Raw genomic sequence first — 20,901 nt, forward strand, 5'->3', positions numbered from 1 at the left:
GGCGGGCGTCTATCGTCGACGTAGTGAACCGCTTGCTCCGTACGATGGGCAAATGGAGCGGCATGAACAACGGGCGGCGGCGTGTACCCAGCGTCGTAGTACGGTATCGGCTGCACCGACTGAACTGACACCTTAGGAGGAGCACGAACGAATAGCGGCGGAGAGGAAGCAGGGCGCTTCAGGGCTTCCGCGTAGGTCGCACGAGGGTATTCAGGAGGTACTGCCGCAGCGTTAGCAGGAGGCAAGGTATCACGAAGCGCCTGGTGCAGTTCGTCCTTGATAATGCTCGCTATAGAGCTTACCGTAGGTTGCGGTGTTACAGCGGCCTTTTGCAACTCTTCACGCACTACAGAGCGGATGAGTTCTCGCAGTGAGTCGCCGTTGCTTCCTATGGCCGTGAAAACGTCAGCACCAGACATGCTGTTCGCTTGCCGCTCATACAAGTTCGAGCGATGCAGAAGCATCTTTTCCATGGTTACGGCCTCGGACAAGAACTCCGCGACCGTCTTCGGAGGGCTCCGTATGAGGCCAGCGAAGAGTTGCTCCTTGACTCCGCGCATCAGATGACGTAACTTCTTCTCCTCCGTCATTCTTGGATCCGCTCGTCGGAAGAGGCGCGTCATGTCTTCGACGTACGTGGTCACAGTTTCGTTTCGCAACTGGACATGGGCCTGAATCGCTCGTTCCGCTCGTTCGTGGCGATCAGAACTGGTGTAGGTCTCCAGGAGCTGACGACAAAACTCGCGCCACGACGGCAGTTGCCCGTCGCGGTTCTGAAACCACGTACGCGCGCCATCCTCCAGGTAGAAGTAGACGTGTCTGAGTTTTTCCGTGTCGTTCCATTCGTTCACGGAGGCCACGCGCTCGTATTCGACCATCCAGTCTTCGACGTCTTCGAACACTGTGCCATGAAACGTCTTTGGGATCCGTGGGCTCTCAAGTGTGTAACGGTTCGACATCGTGCTTCCCGTACCGGTTGGGGCGGTTTGAAGGGTGGCGCTGGTCATACCGGTCGATGTGGTGGGTACCGTAGCGTCGACGACTTCTGGGGACAGTCCCCTGATCCTGCGGCTGGCCCGATGCACGGGAGTGTCGACAGGCACTGGATTCGTAGCGCGGATCCTTGGAGGGGTCTGCAACATCCGTGAGGACGCTTACCCAGCACCTCCACCAGTTTGTCACGAGCCTCTAGAAGTGGACTTGAAGGTTTAATAACCCGTAGAGCAGCTGGCTCTCGGAAGACGCGACCGTCGGGGCTGGCTCGAGCAGAGAAGGGGGCGCGCGGTCTTCTTTCTTCTCTTGGGCTCGACCCACTCTTGCCCTCGACCCACTACCTACAGGTGGCAATATCATCAAGTACACTCATGCCGTATCTTGAGTGGAACGTCATCAAAAACCCCTATGGGAGTGACCACTTCCCGATCTTTTTAACATTAACAAAAAGGGAGGAAAACTATCCTCATGTTCCCCAGTGGAAAATTGACTCTGCCGATTGGAAGCAATACACAGAGCTCACCCGCCTAGCATGGGATGACATCCGTACATTTACCATTGACGACGCAGTGGCATATTTTACAGCATTTATTGTGAATATAGCGTCCATGTGCATCCCAGAAACACAACAAAAGCATTCCAAACGACGAGTACCCTGGTGGAACGATGAGTGTAGGGAAGCACGAAGAAAACAAAATAAGGCTTGGGGGCGCCTTCGTGACTCTCCAACTGCAGAAAATCTTATAAACTTCAAGCAAACAAAGAGTGAGGGTAGAAGAACGCGCCGCCTTGCCAAAAAGGAAAGCTGGCAAAAATACATATCAGGCATAAACTCTTACACAGACGGAAAAAAAGCCTGGAACCGAGTTAACAAATTAAATGGCCGGCAAACGCATCCTCTGCGATTAGTAAACAGTCAGGGTAAGACTCTCGAAGACCAGGCTAATTTTCTAGGTGCTCACTTCGAGTACATTTCTAGCTCGGCCCATTACACAGATACATTTCTACGATACAAGTGGCAAGCAGAGCGATTGCCCCTGGATCGGAAAATAACAAATAATGAACCTTACAACCGCCCATTTACCATGGCGGAATTTCAGGCGTCACTGAGTTGCTGTAATAAGACAGCGCCAAGAAGAGACAGAATAGCTTATGACATGATCAAACACTTACACCCTGAAACTCACAAAACACTTCTGTCGCTTTTTAACTCCATATTCTGTGGTGGGTATATCCCGGCTGCCTGGAAAGAGGCAATAATTATCCCTATTCTCCAAGAGGGCAAGGACTCGACTTCGGCTAGCAGTTACAGGCCTATAGCCCTAATAAGTTGCCTGTGCAAACTCTTTGAGAAAATGACTAACCAGCGCCTGATCCATTTTCTTGAAAGTAACAAAATACTAGATCCCTTACAGTACGGTTTCTGGGAAGGTAGATCCACAACAGACCACCTTGTCCGCATCGAGACAAATATCCGGGATGCCTTCGTGCATAAACAGTTTTTCTTGTCGGTTTTCTTAGACATGGAGAAAGCATATGACACCACATGGCGTTTTGGTATCCTTCGGGATTTGGCAGGAATGGGCGTCCGAGGCAACTTGCTGAACGTGATTAAAAGTTATCTGTCGAACCGCACATTCCGTGTTAGAGTTGGTAACGTCTTATCTCGTCAATTTACCCAAGAGACTGGTGTACCACAAGGAGGTGTGCTGAGTTGCACTCTATTTGTTGTAAAAATGAATTCTCTCCACAGTGTCATACCACGCACAATGTTTTATTCTGTGTACGTGGATGATGTGCAAATCGGTTACAAATCTTGTAATCTTGCTATCTGCGAGCGAGAGGTGCAGCTTGGCCTCAACAAGATTTCCAAGTGGGCAGACCAGAATGGATTTAGACTAAAGCCACAAAAAAAGCACGTGCGTCCTCTTCTCGAACAAAAGAGGTATGCGACCAGACCCCGTTATTGACCTTAATGCAGAACGGCTATCTGTGAGTCATGAATATAAATTTCTAGGCCTCATCTTAGACTCTAAGTTAACTTTTGTCCCGCACCTGAAGTACCTGAAAACAAAATGCCTGAAGGCTATGAATCTGCTGAAGCTATTGTCATGCACATGATGGGGAAGCGACAGGAGATGCCTCCTTAGCTTATACAAAAGCCTTGTACGCTCACGCCTTGACTACGGAGCCATAGTTTATAACTCTGCAACACCTAGTGCTTTAAAGATGTTAGACCCCGTTCACCATCTGGGTATTCGGCTTGCTACAGGCGCCTTCAGGACTAGCCCTGTAGAAAGCCTGTATGTGGAGTCAGATGAATGGTCCCTGCATCTACAAAGAGCGTATTTAAGTCTAACTGACTTCCTGAAGGTAAAGGGAGTAAATTAGAACACCTATGTCATTCCACTATTAGCGACATATCGGCTGCCAGGTTGTATCAAAACCGACCGTCCGTGACGACTCCTTTCTCCCTGCGCCTAGAAGCGTCGGCTGAAGAAACAGGCATACTACTTCAAGAGAATGTCTTAACTGCTCCCAGTCGACTTCCACCACCTTGGGAATGGCAGACTATTGAGTGCGATGTCTCTTTCATAGAAATCTCCAAGCATGCACCTGAGACTCATATACGTTCACACTTCCTCGAGCTTCAGGCGAAGTACTCGTGTGCAGAAGTTTACACAGACGCTTCCAAATCTCCTGCTGGTGTTGCTTACGCAGCTCTGGGACCATCTTTTTACACATCTGGTGCACTAAATCCGCATACAAGTATTTTAACAGTGGAAGCATACGCTATACTCTCGGCAATTAAACACATAAAGCTAATGAATGTTACCAAAGCAATTGTGTTCACAGACTCATTGAGCGTCGTTAAAGCTATAATGAGTCTACGAAAACACAAGAATTCAGTTTTTAATGAACTCTACAGCTGGTTATGCTCAGCTTACATGGGCAACCAAGTGGTCATAGTGTGCTACCTGGCCATAGAGGCATGAAAGGCAATGTAGCTGCAGACGAAAGTGCCACGTCAGTAGTTTTTAAACATACAGATAAAAACATAGCTATCCCTTCCACAGACCTGAAGCCATTCTTGCGCCATCAGTTGCAGAGATTTTGGCAAAGGCAGTGGGACAGCGAAGTTTCAAACAAGCTACATATGATCAAACCCAGAATAGGGAAATGGATGACAGAGAAAACGGCAAGACATAAAGAAGTGCTTCTCTGCAGGTTAAGAATAGGTCATACCTATGGCACACACTCTTACCTCCTTTCTGGAAGTGATCCTCGAAAATGTGCTGGGTGTGGCGACATTCTTACAGTTGTCCATGTTCTTGTAGAGTGCCCTGAAATAGAAGCCCAGCGTAAAAAGTACTTTTATCTCGCCTATCGTCAGCAAATCCCTCTTCACCCAGCATTCTTTCTTAACCATGAGCCGCTTTTTGATTTTAGTACAGTCTTAAAATTTTTAGCAGACGTAAACACTTTACAAATCATCTGGCCAGGGTATCTGTAGCGCAACCTCGTTCTGCAGGTTGCAGCTGCAGTAGAAAAAGTGTTTACAGCACGTGCCTCACAGCCCTTGTTTTCAAGTAACCTCCTGAGGCACTAGTGCTATTGTATACGTTTTAGTACATCATTAATTCGTAACGCAATTGTTATAGTCATAACTCTAATCATTAGTCATTGTCATTATTTTAATACCAATATATTTTACGCAATTTAAAGCGTCTTTCTTTTAGGCCCTTTTACAGCCACGTTACATCAACCATTTAACTCATAGACCACTTTATTTATAGTGCACAGAAAAACTATCACCATTTGTCATGGCGCTCTTTGGCCATATCTGGCCCTTGCGCCAATAAAAACCACATATTATTATTATTATTATGCCGGAGATACTACGACATAGCACATTGAAAAAGGTAAGACGAAAAAAAAACACTAATGCTGGTAATGAACCGGAATAAAAGATTGCGTGGCGTATATGTGAAGTGAAGCAGCACTGTAAATTCAGGCACCAGTGCTGGTTCATTGAAGATATGTGCTACAATTTGAACAAACCGACTAACCACCACGGCTTCTAAAATAAAGTACAGGACTGAAAACGTTTGTTTCCTTAAAACTTCCGGAGCTACGCAATCAACCATAAGCATTCTGCCACATGTATACTACAACCTGCTTCTTCTCTACTGAAAGATTTCTTACGCGATACTGGAATGATCATCGGACGCAAGTGCGGAGCCGTGCCTTGTGCATGTATGTTTAAACAGCTGAACCGATAACAGATTGTCGCGCCGAATCTCCCACAAGCTCCAATGCAAAAAAGAAGAAAAAAAATCACGTCTCGCGCAATCTTATCATGCCTCGAATAGTATGCTTCGGATGCTAATGCCCGCAGCATGATGAACTGGAGCCAGTCATGCTTGGATACATCGGACACGCTTTACTGATAGCGCGGCGGCAACTTTACGAAAACCGCAACAGCGTAATGTGCTTCCATGCATAAACTGCTCACTCACCCTTCTTTTCCGTCCTGTTGTTGTTTTCAGAAATCTTTCAGCAGCACTCGATCTTGAAGTTAAACAAAGCTGTCCATCGGCGGTTTCATGCGTTGCCTCCTTCAAAGTCAATCCGGCTCGGTCACAGTACACGCACGTAATAACCGTAATTCATAATAACATAATAACGTAAATAACGTAATTCATAATAACCACGATTAACAAATGCAACGTGAACCACAAATTAAGCACAAGGAAACAATGAGCAGCAGACAAATGCGGGCGCAAATTTTCTTATTTCTCAGCTATGCTCAGCTGCTGGGATGCGATCGTTGCCAGACCTCAAACACAGCTCCCGCTTGATCTATCAGTCCAACGCTAACAGTGGCAGCGCTGCCGAGCTAAATTTGTGCATTGCGCCGTGTTGTCATTTGATAACGAAGCCAAATTAACGGAAACACATATCTGTCTTAACTAATTCAGCTTTTGCTAACCACATTTAAGAATAGCCTCGATATCAGACGCTTTTCTCGGTCGGTGCACTTCGCTCGAGTCAAGGGCGCATTTTCAAGGCGTTCCTTGGCGGAGGAAAAGTGAAGTAGTGTTCATGAAACGCAACGGCGCCTTCAGTGAAGGAACGCTCGTCGCCTCGACTTGGCTGAGTCGAGGAGAAGCGTTGAGTGAAGGCGTGTTTAAGAATACGGGGGTTAGAACCGCCAAGCAGCCATCGCTACAACTCGGGTACGCTGCAAGCACTGCCGCAATAAAGATTTCTGCTACGGCATCGGTACTGCGATGTTGGGTGAGTATAGCAGAAAGCGCACAATGAGGCGCTCACACGTACGCACTGCACGGCGAATATCATAAACTTTTGGTCTATGAAACTATTGATGCTTGATACTGGCAAGTTCACTAGAATGGAAAGGGAACGGTAAGAAGCACATTAAAAAAAGGCAGGGCATATGCTCATGTTTCTGTTAACAGCAAAGAATGAATGTACTGGTAGATAAAAAGAGAAGCCGCGGGAAATAGCTCGCCGAGAAGAACGATAGAAAGACCGTGTGACGCAACTTGATAAATAGTGATAGTGAAACGTCCAAGAATTTAGGGAGAAAAATATTATTGAATCGCCGCGATGGTGCATCACAAGGCGTTGAACTCCCTAGTCATAACGAAATTATTTTTGAACAGCTCTGATAGCGTTCACGCCGTTGCTTGCGTACTGTGGCAGCTCATATGCCGCAGCTCATAGGCCGTAGCTCATATGCTGCAGCCTAAAGCTCGTGGCACGGTGCTAAAACGCATTCGCAGCGAAAGTGAGACATTGTGCGCGGACACGCATGCATATGCGCAGTCGGTCGCTGCGAACTACGTGCGATCGCTGCATTGAGGCTTAATTCTGTTATGATTCATTTGCTTATACAGACAGCCCGCTATAAGCACATATTTCGCATAGTTTACTCTCAGCGAATGCCCGCCTTTCACTCAAGAAGACGCTTCGCGGGACTCCATCGGGGCGACCGCGCGCTGTAAGCGTTCACTGTACGTTCTCGGTAAAGAGATAGCGTCTGTAAACCATTCCGTGCTCTCTGTCTGTCCAAGATTATTATTTTGGCAGCAAAAAGCTTCCCTCGTTTCGAAAGTGCTTACAGAAATGTCCAGAAGGGCACCCACGTGTAGTATTCATTGAGCGCTGACAGCCAAACCTATGAGGCGCGCTCCGCGTTATCCCTCATACTACGCAAGCGATGCGCTTCCGACGAATGGCGACTTTGAGAATTTGAGTTTCATTTAGTGCGTGCAAGTACTTACAAATAAGCGCGAGTCTTCTTGTAGTCTTGAGCGCGTCATATGCGCATGATTTTTTTTTCTTTAATGCGTGAGTCGCACGTAAGAGTTTTGACCGCAAAGTGAGAGCGACTCTGATAGTACATCGAAGAAGTCAACGAGGCTCTCAGTGGCACTCGCACGTGCGTTAATAACGGATGTAGAGTACGAACGGACTGTTCACTGCGTTTGTGCTGCATATGATATTTCAATTATCATTTATTTAGGGTCATTCTCCAGTTAAGCTGGAGTATTTTGGTGTTGTGTACCTAGACGTGTAGTGTTCTGTTCGATTATTATTTTTTAATAGTACAGTTTTTATATTGTATGTATAATATCTTCTATACATAGATCAATGCTCTTTTTCTTGTTTCTTTTTTCTGGAAAATGACATTCGTGGAAGTGAATATTATGTTATACTATTATGAAAGTCGGAGGCAGTGTCACGGGGCGGCATAGTTTCGAGTCAGCGATGCGCCGATCAACGGGCGCCAAAACGTCGTCGGCGTGGGAATGGCCGAGCAAGACGGGTATTGGCAGTCACTCGGGCAAGCGGCCCAAAAAATGGGAGATTTTTTTTTTCGTTGGCGAGACCTTGACGCCTGCCCCGAGAGTCCTTTCTACGAACCCTGTGTCTTCTCTGCCCCGCGCGTGCCTTTAGTGGGTTGCTGAGACGGGAGGGGTCAAGTGCTTTCTGGAAACCACGAGATACGCGATGTCTCTGTACCGTGTACACAAATTGCTAGCAGCGTATGTATTGTCCGAGAATATGGTGCCCTGTGGATGGCTGCGGCTGTTACTTCCGTGCTTGTCAACGGAGCCAAGGGTGTTCGTGTGTGTCTGTGTGGTGCCGTGCGGGGGCGCGACCTCTGGCAGAGGGAGGAGGGGGGGGGGAATCACCCGTACTCTCGCCCCTGATTAAAAGGGGCGCGACCAAGACCTTTGGGAGGCTTCTTGAAATAATTAGGTGAACCATCACCCATACCTGCCATTCTCAGACCTAGGGAACTAGGAAAAGGAGAGGCTATTTAGGCGCAGGTTTTAGTCCCTGCTAATCAGTCTAGAAGTTGAGTCTGTGATCAGTTGAGAGGCACTCGAGGGGCTAGTGCCATCTAGTCTCGCCTGGGCTACCTAGCCGCGTCGGAACTCCGAGTAACTAGTTGACGTACGATTAGAAGCCAACAAACAAAGACACCAAGGACAACATAAGGGAAATTACTTGTACTTACTAATTCAATTATAGAAATTATAAATGGAAATGAAAACGGATGAAAAAACACCTGTTTGCAGGTGGGCAACGAACCCACGCCTTGGTGTTGGCTTCTTATTATATGATTAATAAAAATCGCGCCCCTCGGTTCTCTTTCTTCTTGTAGTTGACGTACGAGATGACAAACCAACGTCTGCAACGAAGCTCACGGTAGATCGCCTCAAGTTGGCTCAACCTGCTTGAGTGAAGTCATCAAATCTAGACTCCCGGAAAATCGAGCCCAGCAATCGCATCCACGTCAACAACATCGGCTCGCCAGCATTCTTCGGGAATGCTCTGCGCGCCGACTTCGTGGTTAATGTACTTGCTGCTGCGGCCCGGCCACGTGTATGACATCGTTTGTTTTCTTTTGAACTTTGTTTTAGTGAACTACTGTTAAGTGTATTCTTGTATATTTGATCCGTGCCCTGTTTCATTTTTATATCCACTGTTATTTGCTCGTCATATTGCTTTGTCGTCATCGAGCTATGTTAAGTCCAGGTGTGTTAGTTTTCTTGTGTCAACTTTTTTATTATATTATTTTAGTAATTTATGTATCGTGTCAGACGATAAAAATCTTATTTTTTTTTTACTCCCGACTCTGACCTGTGTTCACTGTGTTCGCTTGAGCCCAGAACATCCAAACGGCTTGTGTACCCCGTCGATCGACTTCGCGCCGACGGCGAACGGGTGGCAAGCCGTGACAAACACTTGCGAGGACACATATCGTGCCGTCCCCATCCATTAAGTATCGACCAATCCACATATTCAAAGTGCGACAGGAAATCCCAACTCAAAAAGACTGGAGAACTTTCTTCAAAACTCAAAATGAGACTGAGCGTTATTTGTATCACATGATAAATTATCATCACGTGATTTTATTTGATGCCGAGTTCCTCGCTAAGCAGACAAAATCGTTGTTTTTTCCAAATGTGTGTAATATTCGAGTCTATGCTAGATGACTTGAGGATCAGAAGTGATAATGCAGTTAGGATGGATAGTTGGGCGTGTTGGTTAAGCATGATCTGAAGTGAAGGCTCGAAAACGACGACGGACGAAGAGAGAGCACACACACACAGCGCTCTCTTCGTCCGTCGTCGTTTTCGCGCCTTCACTTCAGATCATGATAATGCAGGTTCGGCTATAATTTTCTTTTGTTCTTTCTTATACGTGCGCGTATAACTTTTGTTGAGCTGCCGGGTGGTCTAAGTCTAAAAAAACATGGATTAATGCCGTTAACACGAATGTTTCGTGGGTACCATACCAGTCAGGATTTCTCTTGTGGCGCCTACATATAGGCCCTAGTCATATATTTTTGGCTCTGTGTTTAATCATGTCCATATCACCTTTGAAGCCTTAACAATTACTATGCGGCCCGCGGTCCATTCTTATGTTGATTATGTATATCGGGGACGGCAGCTTGCAATTGCCGCCTTTATCGAAAGCGAGCCGGTACGCAGAGATTCATGACTGCTTGATTTCCGTGGTTATGGGTCCTTAATCTCTACAAGAAATCCTAACCAATTGCTGGGAACAGTCTTACCGAAATTTGATCATAAATTGCTCCTATAATAGCTTACACAAATTTTATGCGGTACTCTAAGGTTGTGGTGCAAGAAGAAGCAAGGAACCATAAAAAAGTCAGCGTCTAACCAGATCCATGGACCAATATGCGCAACGAGGCCTCCCCCCCCCCCCCCCCCCAAAAAAAAATAATAAAATAAATAAATAAATATACAACCTCTATTTTAAATAGGACTTCTGTGGTACGGGACCGTAAAGGTGTAGGTCGACAATATATAACACTGGGGCCGAACGGGATAAAGCAACACTCGTTATGATATGATTAGTAGTGGGTAGATTAACAATACTTTCGGCCATCTACAATGTGCTACCATCTAAAGTAAGCTATGCATGCGTAAATAGAAATGTCGACGTCTTGCTCTGCAGTGTAATGCCTTAAGAAAGGATCCACTGCATAACGTGCAGATAATGCTCCTAATGCAATTCGGAAATTGAAAGCATTGCTACCAAAAGAATGCACGTATGTCACGGATGCTGTACTCACAGGTCAGCAGATGAGGCATTAGGTAGAAATTCGTTTAGCTGCTCGTAGTAAGATAATGTGTCGACAGAGACTCTCTCTGATTCATTTAAAGTGACGTTAAACTTTGAAAATTCCTTGTTGAGCATTTCAAGAAGAGGAATCTGCAAACAACAATTCATACTTATATACATAAAGTTGAGAAAAAAAACTTGTAGAAAAATGTAACAAATTAAATTTTTGACATTTCGGCCGGGGACGACAATGGTCTTACAGATGCAACAACAGCTTTATTATACACTTCAGGCAGTATTTTGCGCAAATTGCGCAAATAGTTTCGAAAAAGAAGAATGCGCAGTGAACTGCAAAATTAACAAACTGTTAGGATATACAATGGGGTAAAAATTACCCATGAGCCAAGGCATCATCGTAGGGCACGTGCTACCCTACAAAGGAGCAAAAAAAAAAACGTATTTACTGGAAATACAATTACGCACGGGTAACATGCCCGAATCATAGTGCAGCCTTTTAAAACGCATACTTTTTTGGAAGTCACACAGAAGTCTCCTAGGTGTGTACAGAATAAAGGCGACAGATCGTTCCTCCCACATTGTGAAACTGTTTCAACTTGTTACAAAAGCCATGCTAAGAATGTACAAAGTAAAGGTGACAAAGCACTGCTTCTACAAAAAATAAATAAAACGAGTTGCAGGAAAAGAGAAAGCACAAGTTCCATACGGCGTCGTCACTTGCGACAGGTGACTGCTCACAAACAGGAGAAACACACATGATAACATAGTACGATTTCAACATATACGCATTTAACATTATGCATACGCGTAGTCATCAATGAGGTAATAGAGAAATCTGCGGAGTACAATCAATCTTTCTATATGAATTTCATAGATTATGAATAAGCATTTGATTCAGTAGATATACCAGCAGTCATAGAGGCATTGCGTAATCAAGGAGTACATGAGGCATACGTGAATATCTTGGCAAATATCCCCAAGGATTTCACAGCAACCTTCGTCCTCCACAAGAAAAGTAGAACGAAAAGGGTCAGGCAAGAAGGCACAATATCTCCAATGCTATTCACTGCATCCTTAGAAGAAAAATTCAAGCTGTTAGACTGGGAAGGCTTAGGAGTGAGGATCAACGGCGAATATCTCAGCAACCTTCGGTTTGCACATGACATTGTCCTATTCAGCAACAATGGGGATGAATTACTGCAAATAATTGAGTACCTTAACCGAGAAAGTGTAAGAGTGGGGTTGAAGATTAATATGCAGAAGGCAAAGATAATGTTCAATAGCCTGGAAAGGGAACAAGAATTCAGGACCGCCAGTCAGCCTTTAGAGTATGTAAAGGAGTACGTTTATCTAGGTCAATTACTCAAACGGGACCCTGATCACGAGAAGGAAATTTTATAGTAGAATAAAATTGGGTTGGAGTGCATACGGCAGGCATTGCGAAATACTGACTGGGAGCTTACCGCTGTCCTTGAAAAGAAAATATTACAATCATTACATTTTACCGGTGCTAACATATGGGGCAGAAACTTGGAGGTTAACAAAGAAGCTCGAGAACAAGTTAAGGACCGCACAAAGAGCGATGGAACGAAAAATGTTAGGCCTAACGTTCAGAGACAGAAAGAGAGCGGCGTGGATCAGAAAACAAACGGGGACCGTCGATCTTCTAGTCCACATTAGGCGAAAAAATGGAGCTGGGCAGGCCGTGTAATGTGTACGATGGATAACCGTTGGACCATTAGAGTTACAGGATGGATACCAAGAGAAGGGAAGCGCAGTCGAGGACGGCAGAAAACTAGGTGGGTTGATGAAGTTAGGAAATTTGCAGGCGCAAGTAGGAATCAGCTAGCGCAAGACAGGGGTAATTGGAGATCACAGAGGCCTTCGTCCTGCAGTGGACATAAATATAGGCTGATGATGATGATGATGATGATACGCGTAGCGCTGCTTCCCGCTTCTTAAAATAAATTCACGGCCCTAGAGTAAGCCTAACAAATATATATTGGCACATCCCGTCACATATGAGCCATCCGCTGTGGCACGTACACGCTTGGGGGTTGGAAGAAGAAAACGTTTTGCTTGGTCTGGTTGCGGTAAGGACGAGGGCTCCTGGCTATCTTTGTCATTTCGCCCGTGACATTACTGGTGGAGAGTGCTGGGTAAATGCACCTTCGCTCCCGAGTTTCCGCCGTCACTCTTAGCACGCTACAGACAGTCACAGCTCCCAGAGCAAGAAGCCACCCCCGCCTGCAAGCACTATCACCCGAATTCGGGCTTTGTCATCGCGGCTGGAAATAACGATGTCAACGAACACTACGAACCAGACGAGCCGAATACACGATACCCAGTCTTCTCTCCCACATGTTTTAGGGGCGAAGCTCCTTAGGGTGTGGGTCTGTCCCTCCTCTGTAGTAGTCCAGACGAGCCGAATACACGATACCCAGTCTTCTCTCCCACATGTTTTAGGGGCGAAGCTCCTTAGGGTGTGGGTTTGTCCCTCCTCTGCAGTAGTAGTAGTAGTAGTCGTCGTAGTAGGTAGCCACGTCTACTTTTATGAAAAAAAAATTCCGAAAGTTGTGTCCGTAGCGCGGAATCCAACCAGGGACCCCTCGCTTCCGAACGCGCGGCGCTAGCCACTACGCCACGAAGCTTTTTTTTTTCTTTATTGCCTGGCTTTGACACACAACATTTCACAAAAGGAACAGTACAATATACAATTACAATATACAGTAGGGGAAGGCGTATTCAACCACCATCGTGCTGGCTGCGTCTATTTAGAATTCGCGCAGGTCCACAAGCGGCTCTACTCTTGAGAGCCACTCGGGGGGTTCCGCTAATGCCTTATTGATTTCAACAAACCAGTGCATGCTCTCACGAAAATAAATTCGTGCAGGCCGTGCCTCCTTATCAACGTAGTATCCTGCCATTCTGGACCGCCAAATACAGTGGAGGCCCATAAGCATAATTAAATCAAAAGGCGCCCCATCCTCGTTATCTACGCTTAAGTACCGAATGCCATACGGGTCAAGTGGAAATTCTTTCCGTACTGTTCTCTGTAAGACATCCCAAAAATAAACGCCTTCCCAACAGTGTAAAAAAACATGATCGATTGTCTCTGGCTGCTTGCAAATTAAACAGTGTGTTCCCCAAGGTAAAAACAATTCCTTTCTCTCCAAAAAAAAACTTTTTAACTGGTAATGTTCCGGTGCGTAATTTAAAAAAGAAAGTTTTCATTCCTGGCGGCACCTGCATTTTTTTAACTCTCTTTAAAACATCACTGCCTGGGCCTCCGCTGTACACGGACCTGTACAAGGGCCCTGGGAAAACAATGTCACACAAAGCACAATACAGTTTTTTTTTCGTTTCACACTGAATAGGTAATCATTCGAAAACCGCGCTGTTAGAAATCTTACACTCGATACGATTTCTCTGTAGAAACCACCAATCCCTCCCGAAAGCTCTTCGGTTGAAACAACGTACTCGGGCAGCCGTCGGCTTAGCTTCATTTGGCATACAGTACGCAGAAACGGGTCTGTGGCGTCCCGAAAAAACAAGAAGCGGTTTACCAACTGCCGTAAAAAGAGGTGACCCAGTCCCAGACCCCCGTCTTTTACCCTCCGAAACAAGTTGGTACGGCTGCAGCGCTCCCATTCAGATGCCCAGACAAAGACTGCGAAGACCCTGTGTAGCTTCTGGACGTTTAACCGTGAACAATGCAATACCTGCATTACAAAGCACAGCTTGCTGATGAAAAAAAGGTTGCAAACGGTAGCTCTGGCAAAAATCGATAGGTTGGCTCCTTTCCACTTCTCCGCTCTCTCCCGAATGATTTTAGTCTGCTCTTTCCAATACTTCTCACTATCGCTATAAGCGTCGAGCGGTACGCCCAAATACTTGCCCGGGGTCGTTACCCAAGGCACGTTGGCGAAGAGGTCTGGCTTTTCTGGCCACGCTCCATGCCAGAACCCAAGACACTTGGACCAGTTAACTCCACTACCTGTGACATGGCTGAATTTACGGAGACATTTGACAGCCTCGATTAAACTGCCCTGATCATCCGTTATAACTGCAACGTCATCAGCATATGCCAGCAGTTTCACTTCGGCTCCTTGTAACTTAAATCCTCTAATGCTGTTGCTTTCCAATATCTTCATGCACAGGGTTTCAATGTACGTACCAAATAAGAGCGGGCTGAGGGGGCAGCCCTGGCGCACCGAACGGTGCACGCTTATGGGGGCCCCCAGACTCTTATTTACGATCAATCTGGTCATGCAGTTTCGGTACGCCAGGGCCACTCCCTCGCAGATAACAGAACCTACATTAGCGTGGTCTAAGACGGCAAACAGAATTTCGTGAGCCACGCAATCGAAAGCCTTTTCGAGGTCGATCTGTAGAATGGCTACCCGACCACTAGTATCATCACAGCATTCAAGTACACTGCGCGCTTTGTGAATATTTGTAACGATGGAGCGCCCCTTTATCCCACATGTCTGGTGAGGCCCGACTATGTCCTGTATCACCGTCTGCAATCTTCGAGCCAATGTCTTCATAAAGATTTTATACTCTACATTAGTGAGTGCTATGGGACGGTATGCTGTAACCAGTCTTAATTTCTCTATATCATCAGTTTTAGGAATGAGGACCGTGTGGGACAACCCATAGGATGGAGGCAACGTGTTTAATTTATAGGCCTCGTTAAAGATAACAGTCAAAACAGGGCTAATTTGTAAATCTTTGTAAAATGCGGCGCTAAAGCCGTCTGGTCCAGGCGATTTTCCGGGGTTTAAGTTATCTATTGCGTGCTCAACTTCGGTTTCCGTTATCACCAGTTCCAATCTCTCTTTTCTTTCGTCATCCAGTCGAGGTAGAACCCTCAGAAACTCATTCTTAAATGTGGTCACATCTACTGTATGAAACGCGAACAGCGCCTGATAGTGCTCATTAAAAGCGGCTTTGATGTCGTCTATGTCTGTCGATAAGTTCCCGCGCCATTCTATTCCGTCAACGTGGTTCCTTTGAGCTCGCGATTTTTCTAATCCTAGCGCTCGTTTTGATGGCGCTTCACCTGCAGCTGTGTCCTCTGCCCTTGCCCTCACCAGCGCTCCTCGATAACGTTGTTCATCAATTTGCTCCATCTTTTGTTTAGCTTTTCTAATGTCTTCCATCCATTTCCCCAGGGCTCGGCTTTCCTGCTTGAGCAGCTCATGAAGTAGTGCCTGTAAGTCAGTCTCTCTTTGTTTTTTCTCGTAACGAATACACGTAGCCCTGTCTATTGCTTTTATTTTTAAAGTTTCTTTAGATATTTCCCACTGTTGCCATACTTGAAGGTTTTTACTGGGGTCTATTTTGCTTATTTCCTCTTTTACTGCTCGTTTGTAAAATATATCCTGAAGAAGCATGTTATTTAATTTCCACGTTTCCCAATGAGAAAGCATTGCCTCTCTTTACAATTCCTATGCACCACTGAACTAAACAATGGTCTGAAAACGACACTGGCACTACCTCATAGCTGTTACATTTTGGAAGGACATCAACTGATGCATAAATGCGGTCATGCCGCGCGTGACTTGAGCCTTCGAACCGTGTATACTTCACCGCGCGCCCTCCTTCGAGACACTCTGCCACATCTTCAAGGTCCCAGTTCTCAACCATTTGCGACAACACTTCAGTGCTTTTATCTCTAAACCCCAGAACGCTAGTTTTATCTCTCGCGCTGAGGACACAGTTGAAATCGCCCATTACTATGAGCTGTCTTCCCGTGCAAAGGCGCTCTTGGATGTCATGGAAAAAAAGGGCCCTGTCATCCACCTTATTGGGCGCGTACAAACACACAATACGCCACTCAATGTTGTTCAACGAAAAGTCAAGTACACCACACCGGCCCGACGCACACGAATAATGTGCATGCACCTCAAGCTCCGGCAACTTCTTTACAAAAAGTACGCATCCAGCCGATGTGCCCACAGCATGACTAACCACGGAAAAAAACCTGGACGTGAAACGCCGCACCATGCTGCCAGTCTCGTCTTCACCGTCGACTTTGGTCTCCTGCACGGCCAGCACATCTATGTCGCGCTCCGTTATAAGCCGGTACAGCTGGCATTGTTTTCTCTTCCCTGCCAGTCCTCTAACATTTAAGGTAGCGACTTTCAACGGACTAGCAAGAGCCATTTTTACACAATAAGAAGCGACCGACAGCATGGTGCTTACCTCCCTCGTCTAGCGCGTGGCTAGACGCCGCCGTCGTCGTCCGCCGCAAGCACCTGAACGTGATCTAGGTGCTCCTTAGTGCCGGAACGTTTGTCCGCAGAAACGTTAAGGCGCGGCCGAAGAGACGACCGCTGGACTTGAGCCGTCTTAGCTGGGGGTTCCTCGACGCCAGACGCCATCGCCTGGACACCGTCAGTGCTGGTCTGGGCGTGGGGACGCTTGGCAGCTGCGGGGATGCTGGTCGGCGTGTGGGCGCCGCTCTTGTCCTGATGCGGCTTGGTCGGGTCCTTAGGCTCGTCAATCTTAGGCACCGGTGCACTCTCCTCGTCCTTTCCCGTCGTTTCGCTTGTCCCAAGGGAGTCTCCAGATGATTGTTGGATCACTGGAGCATTGCCAGTACGGGCGTTGCTGTCAGAGGATGCTGACGCATCCTGCGTCCCGGCCTGCTTGCCCGCCACGTCGGTTCCCCTCGCTGCATCCTCCGCTTCAGCAATGTCCATGAGTTCAGCGTTCTCGTTCTCCTTGACCTGCCCGGCAGCCGACGCATAGGTACGGACGCGGTCCGCGTCCGCGTGCCCATAGCGCCTGCACTTGGAACACCTGGGGACTTTGCAGTCGCGGCGAACGTGCCCCGTGCCATGGCAACGCAGGCACTGCATCGCCCTCCCAGGCACCACAACGAGGGCCAACTCTCCAGCGACTCGAACCTGATGGGGCAGGTCGTCCACCTTCATTCCTGGCTTCATCTTGAGCAGCACGGTTCTCGTCGTTGAGCCCTTCAATATCTTTCATGCCTTGGACGCGCCAACGCTCCCGCGTCACCTCGGTCACTTTCCCGAACGCCGCGAAAGCATTCCGGATGTCATCGTCTTGAACGCCGTGGAGCATCCAATGCAGACGCAGTTTAACCTGTTGGTCCTCAGGGTCAAAAACGATGCAACGGCGACCTTTCACTTGCAGCTCCTTGAAGTCGGCCAGTTTCCTTGCAGCTTCCACGCTGTTGAAGGTCACCGCCCACACATGGTTAATCTGGTATGCCCCCAACGCCACAACGTCGGGGCGCACACCAGCGTCCGCGAGGGCGTCCCTGAAATATTCGACCCTATAGGGCCTCACCCTCACATCGCCGTGCAAAAACAACGTGTTTAAAACAACACGACCGGTGGGCAGAGCAGGCAGCACGATCTCGTAATCCTTGTCTTCTTCGGAGGTGAACCTGTTTCCGCGGCCAGGAAGGGCCGCTATCGCCGCCCCGTTGGAGCACATGATCCTGCGTCCGTTCGCTCGCGCGTCAGGAAATATAATTGCTACGCCACGAAGCGCACATGGACACACGCACCACGATGACAATAAATACCCAACATTAACGAAAGCCTGTGCGTTTCTAACGCGTTTGTGCTAGCGCGTTACGGCCCGTGTAAGAAGCTGGTGTAAGACGCTGTGGCCTCTCCGCCTTACCCCCGTATTCATAAACGCTGATGGCGTCGGCAAACGCGGTGCACGTTCCGGCATGTGTAAACGGCTGCGTAAGACGCTGTGGCCTCTCCCCCTTACTAGAGAGTACTGCACGTTTCTAACGCGTTTGTGCTAGCGTCCCCTTAAGCGGGAGATGGTGCAATTATAATGAAGGGCGCTGTTATAAAATAGGAATGACGTCACATATGGCGCGTGTCATTGGTGGAAGTCAATCGTTCGATTTAGTGCGGCGAGACTGGGCGAATTACACGGAAGATTCACGGTTTACCGATGATTCCCTCCGGAGCTTCGCCCACTCATCATCATTCACCCCGTGGATATGCGGTGCTTTTTCATGCGCCACAGACACCCAGACCGTTTCACGGAGACACTCTTGAGGATGTCGAAGACTGGCTGGACCACTTCGTTCGGGTTGCCTGCGTCGAGTGGGATGGTGTTTGCAAGCTGCAGAGAGTTTACTTCGCGTTGGAAGACTGCGATGACGTGGTACGAGAACCATGTGGGTTCCATTGTGAAATGGCAGGAGTTCAGCCGACAGCTCCGCGGTGCGTGCCAGAATGCAAAAGAAAGGAGACAGCTGAACAAACCATCTCTTCAGGAACCGGCGGCCCAACGAGAGAGTCTCGGTGTCTGTCGAGGACATACTTCTTCTTTTCAGACGCGCATAGTTTTCAATCTCTGAGGAAAAGAAAGTGCTATATACAATGCGTGGAGTAAAAGCACAGGTTTTCGCCGGAGTCGTACGCAATCCACCAATAACCGTGTCCGAGTTCGTGAGTGAGGCAACCACGATGAAGCGTGCTCTCCAGCAGTGGTCGTCACAGTACAAACGCGACGACATCACGGCTACTGCATGCTCTGATGGGTTCGACGGGGAGAAGCAGGACCTCGCACACTTCATACGAAGCGCTGCGTGTGACGAATGGCGGCAACTCCAAGCAGTGGGACCAGTGGCGCCCCAACCACCTGTGATAGCACTTGCAGACGTCATCCAGAGTGAAGTCAGACAGGCAGCGCAACCACTCGCACCACGAAGACCTGAGCTCCCCGTCCTAACATATGCGGCGGCATTGAGGGCTCCATCTCCACCATGCGGAAAGTGTACCAGGCTACACATAAGTTCCCGGACACCCCTTCGCATCCGCTACCCGGCTCAAAGTACCCAAAGGTATCTACGTATCTACGCCTGGCTGAAGACAGTGTGCAACTAAGGCAAGTGTATGGCGAGGGTCGGATAACCGTCCGATCTGCTACCGCTGTGGCGAAGTGGGTCACGTGTACCATGACTGCCAGTACCGCCAGCTGGGTCTCCGCGGCTTCCACCCTGACGCGCCACGCATCCGCCACGGTGAGCGTTCCCCCTAAATCGAAGTGCATCTGACGGGCCAACGAATTCCTTCGACTGTTCAACGCCGCCATTTGCGATCACCATCGCCTCGCCTGTCCGTGTCACCTAGCTTGCCCTCGTCGTCTTACGCTCCCCTGAGGAACCGATCACCGAGTCCCCATAGGGGATACTAGGAACCGCGACTTCTTGGGTGAAGTCGCTTTCCAACGAACTTTCAAAGAAGCTCCCTAGACGCAACGACCCGATGACGACCGTTCCGGTTTTCCTTATTTTTCGACACTACGAAGATTATTTCCGCCGACATCGCCGCATTTGCTCAAAATCATGCTGTCACTGCCCTCGTCGACGCCGGTGCTGATTATTCAGTTACGAGCGCGCACTGGCATCTAAATTGCGGAAAGTCGCCACGCAATGCCAAGGGCCCCAGTTGCGCACGGCAGCTGGCGATCTGGTGATGCCAACTGGAATGTGCACGGCACGTATTCGAAACCTTGCGTCGACGTTCACTGGGTCTTTCCTCGTATTAACTGTGTGCTCGCGCCCAATAATCTTTGGAATGGACTTTCTTCGTGAATACGGCGTAATTATTGACCTACGTAAGTTTCTGTTGTCATTCGAGGACCCTTTTCCTTCTGAAGCTGACACCAACACACAATTACGGAAGACAGCGCTACGTCTGTCCGATCAATCTGTGAATCTGCCCCCTCGCAGCAGCCTCTTTGTCGGTGGGGAATGTGAACACGACGTCCCCGACGCTGTAATTGCGGAGGCAAATTTGTGTTTCCTTCTTGAACGACAAATCTGCGTTGCCCGACGAGTGTTTCAGTCATGCAACAGACAGGCTCACCTGCTGGTCGTGAACTTCAGCAAGGAATATTGTCATCTTCAAGACGCACCGCGCTTTCATACTTTACGCAAATTGCGGATGTCGACGGTCTACCATTATTAGCTTCTCATTCACCGTGTGACCATTCTGCCAAGGTGTTCGCGAGCACTCTTGATGTGAACCCGAGCGTACTATCAGCACAACGAGAAATGCTTCTGGATGTGCTCGATTTATTTCAATGTTGTTTCGCTATAACTACGAAGGTTAACGAGACGTCGCTTGCCCAGCATCGTATCATTACCGAGCTTATGGACAGGCTCATTCAACGGCATTCTTATAGGGTGTCGTACTATTGGTTGTCTTGTCCAAAATAATTTTGGACCAGAAAAAATTTTAT

General features: G+C 47.9%; 1 protein-coding gene across 1 annotated transcript in view; it reads right to left on the reverse strand.

The window, feature by feature from the left end:
* The window catches only part of LOC119439977 (membrane metallo-endopeptidase-like 1), a 668,359-nt gene that overhangs the window by 134,711 nt on the left and 512,747 nt on the right, over window positions 1-20,901 (reverse strand). The gene's annotated exons all lie outside the window — the stretch shown is intronic.

This window comes from Dermacentor silvarum, chromosome 2 (genome assembly GCF_013339745.2).
Source record: "Dermacentor silvarum isolate Dsil-2018 chromosome 2, BIME_Dsil_1.4, whole genome shotgun sequence".
NCBI classification, from domain to species: Eukaryota; Metazoa; Arthropoda; class Arachnida; order Ixodida; family Ixodidae; genus Dermacentor; species Dermacentor silvarum.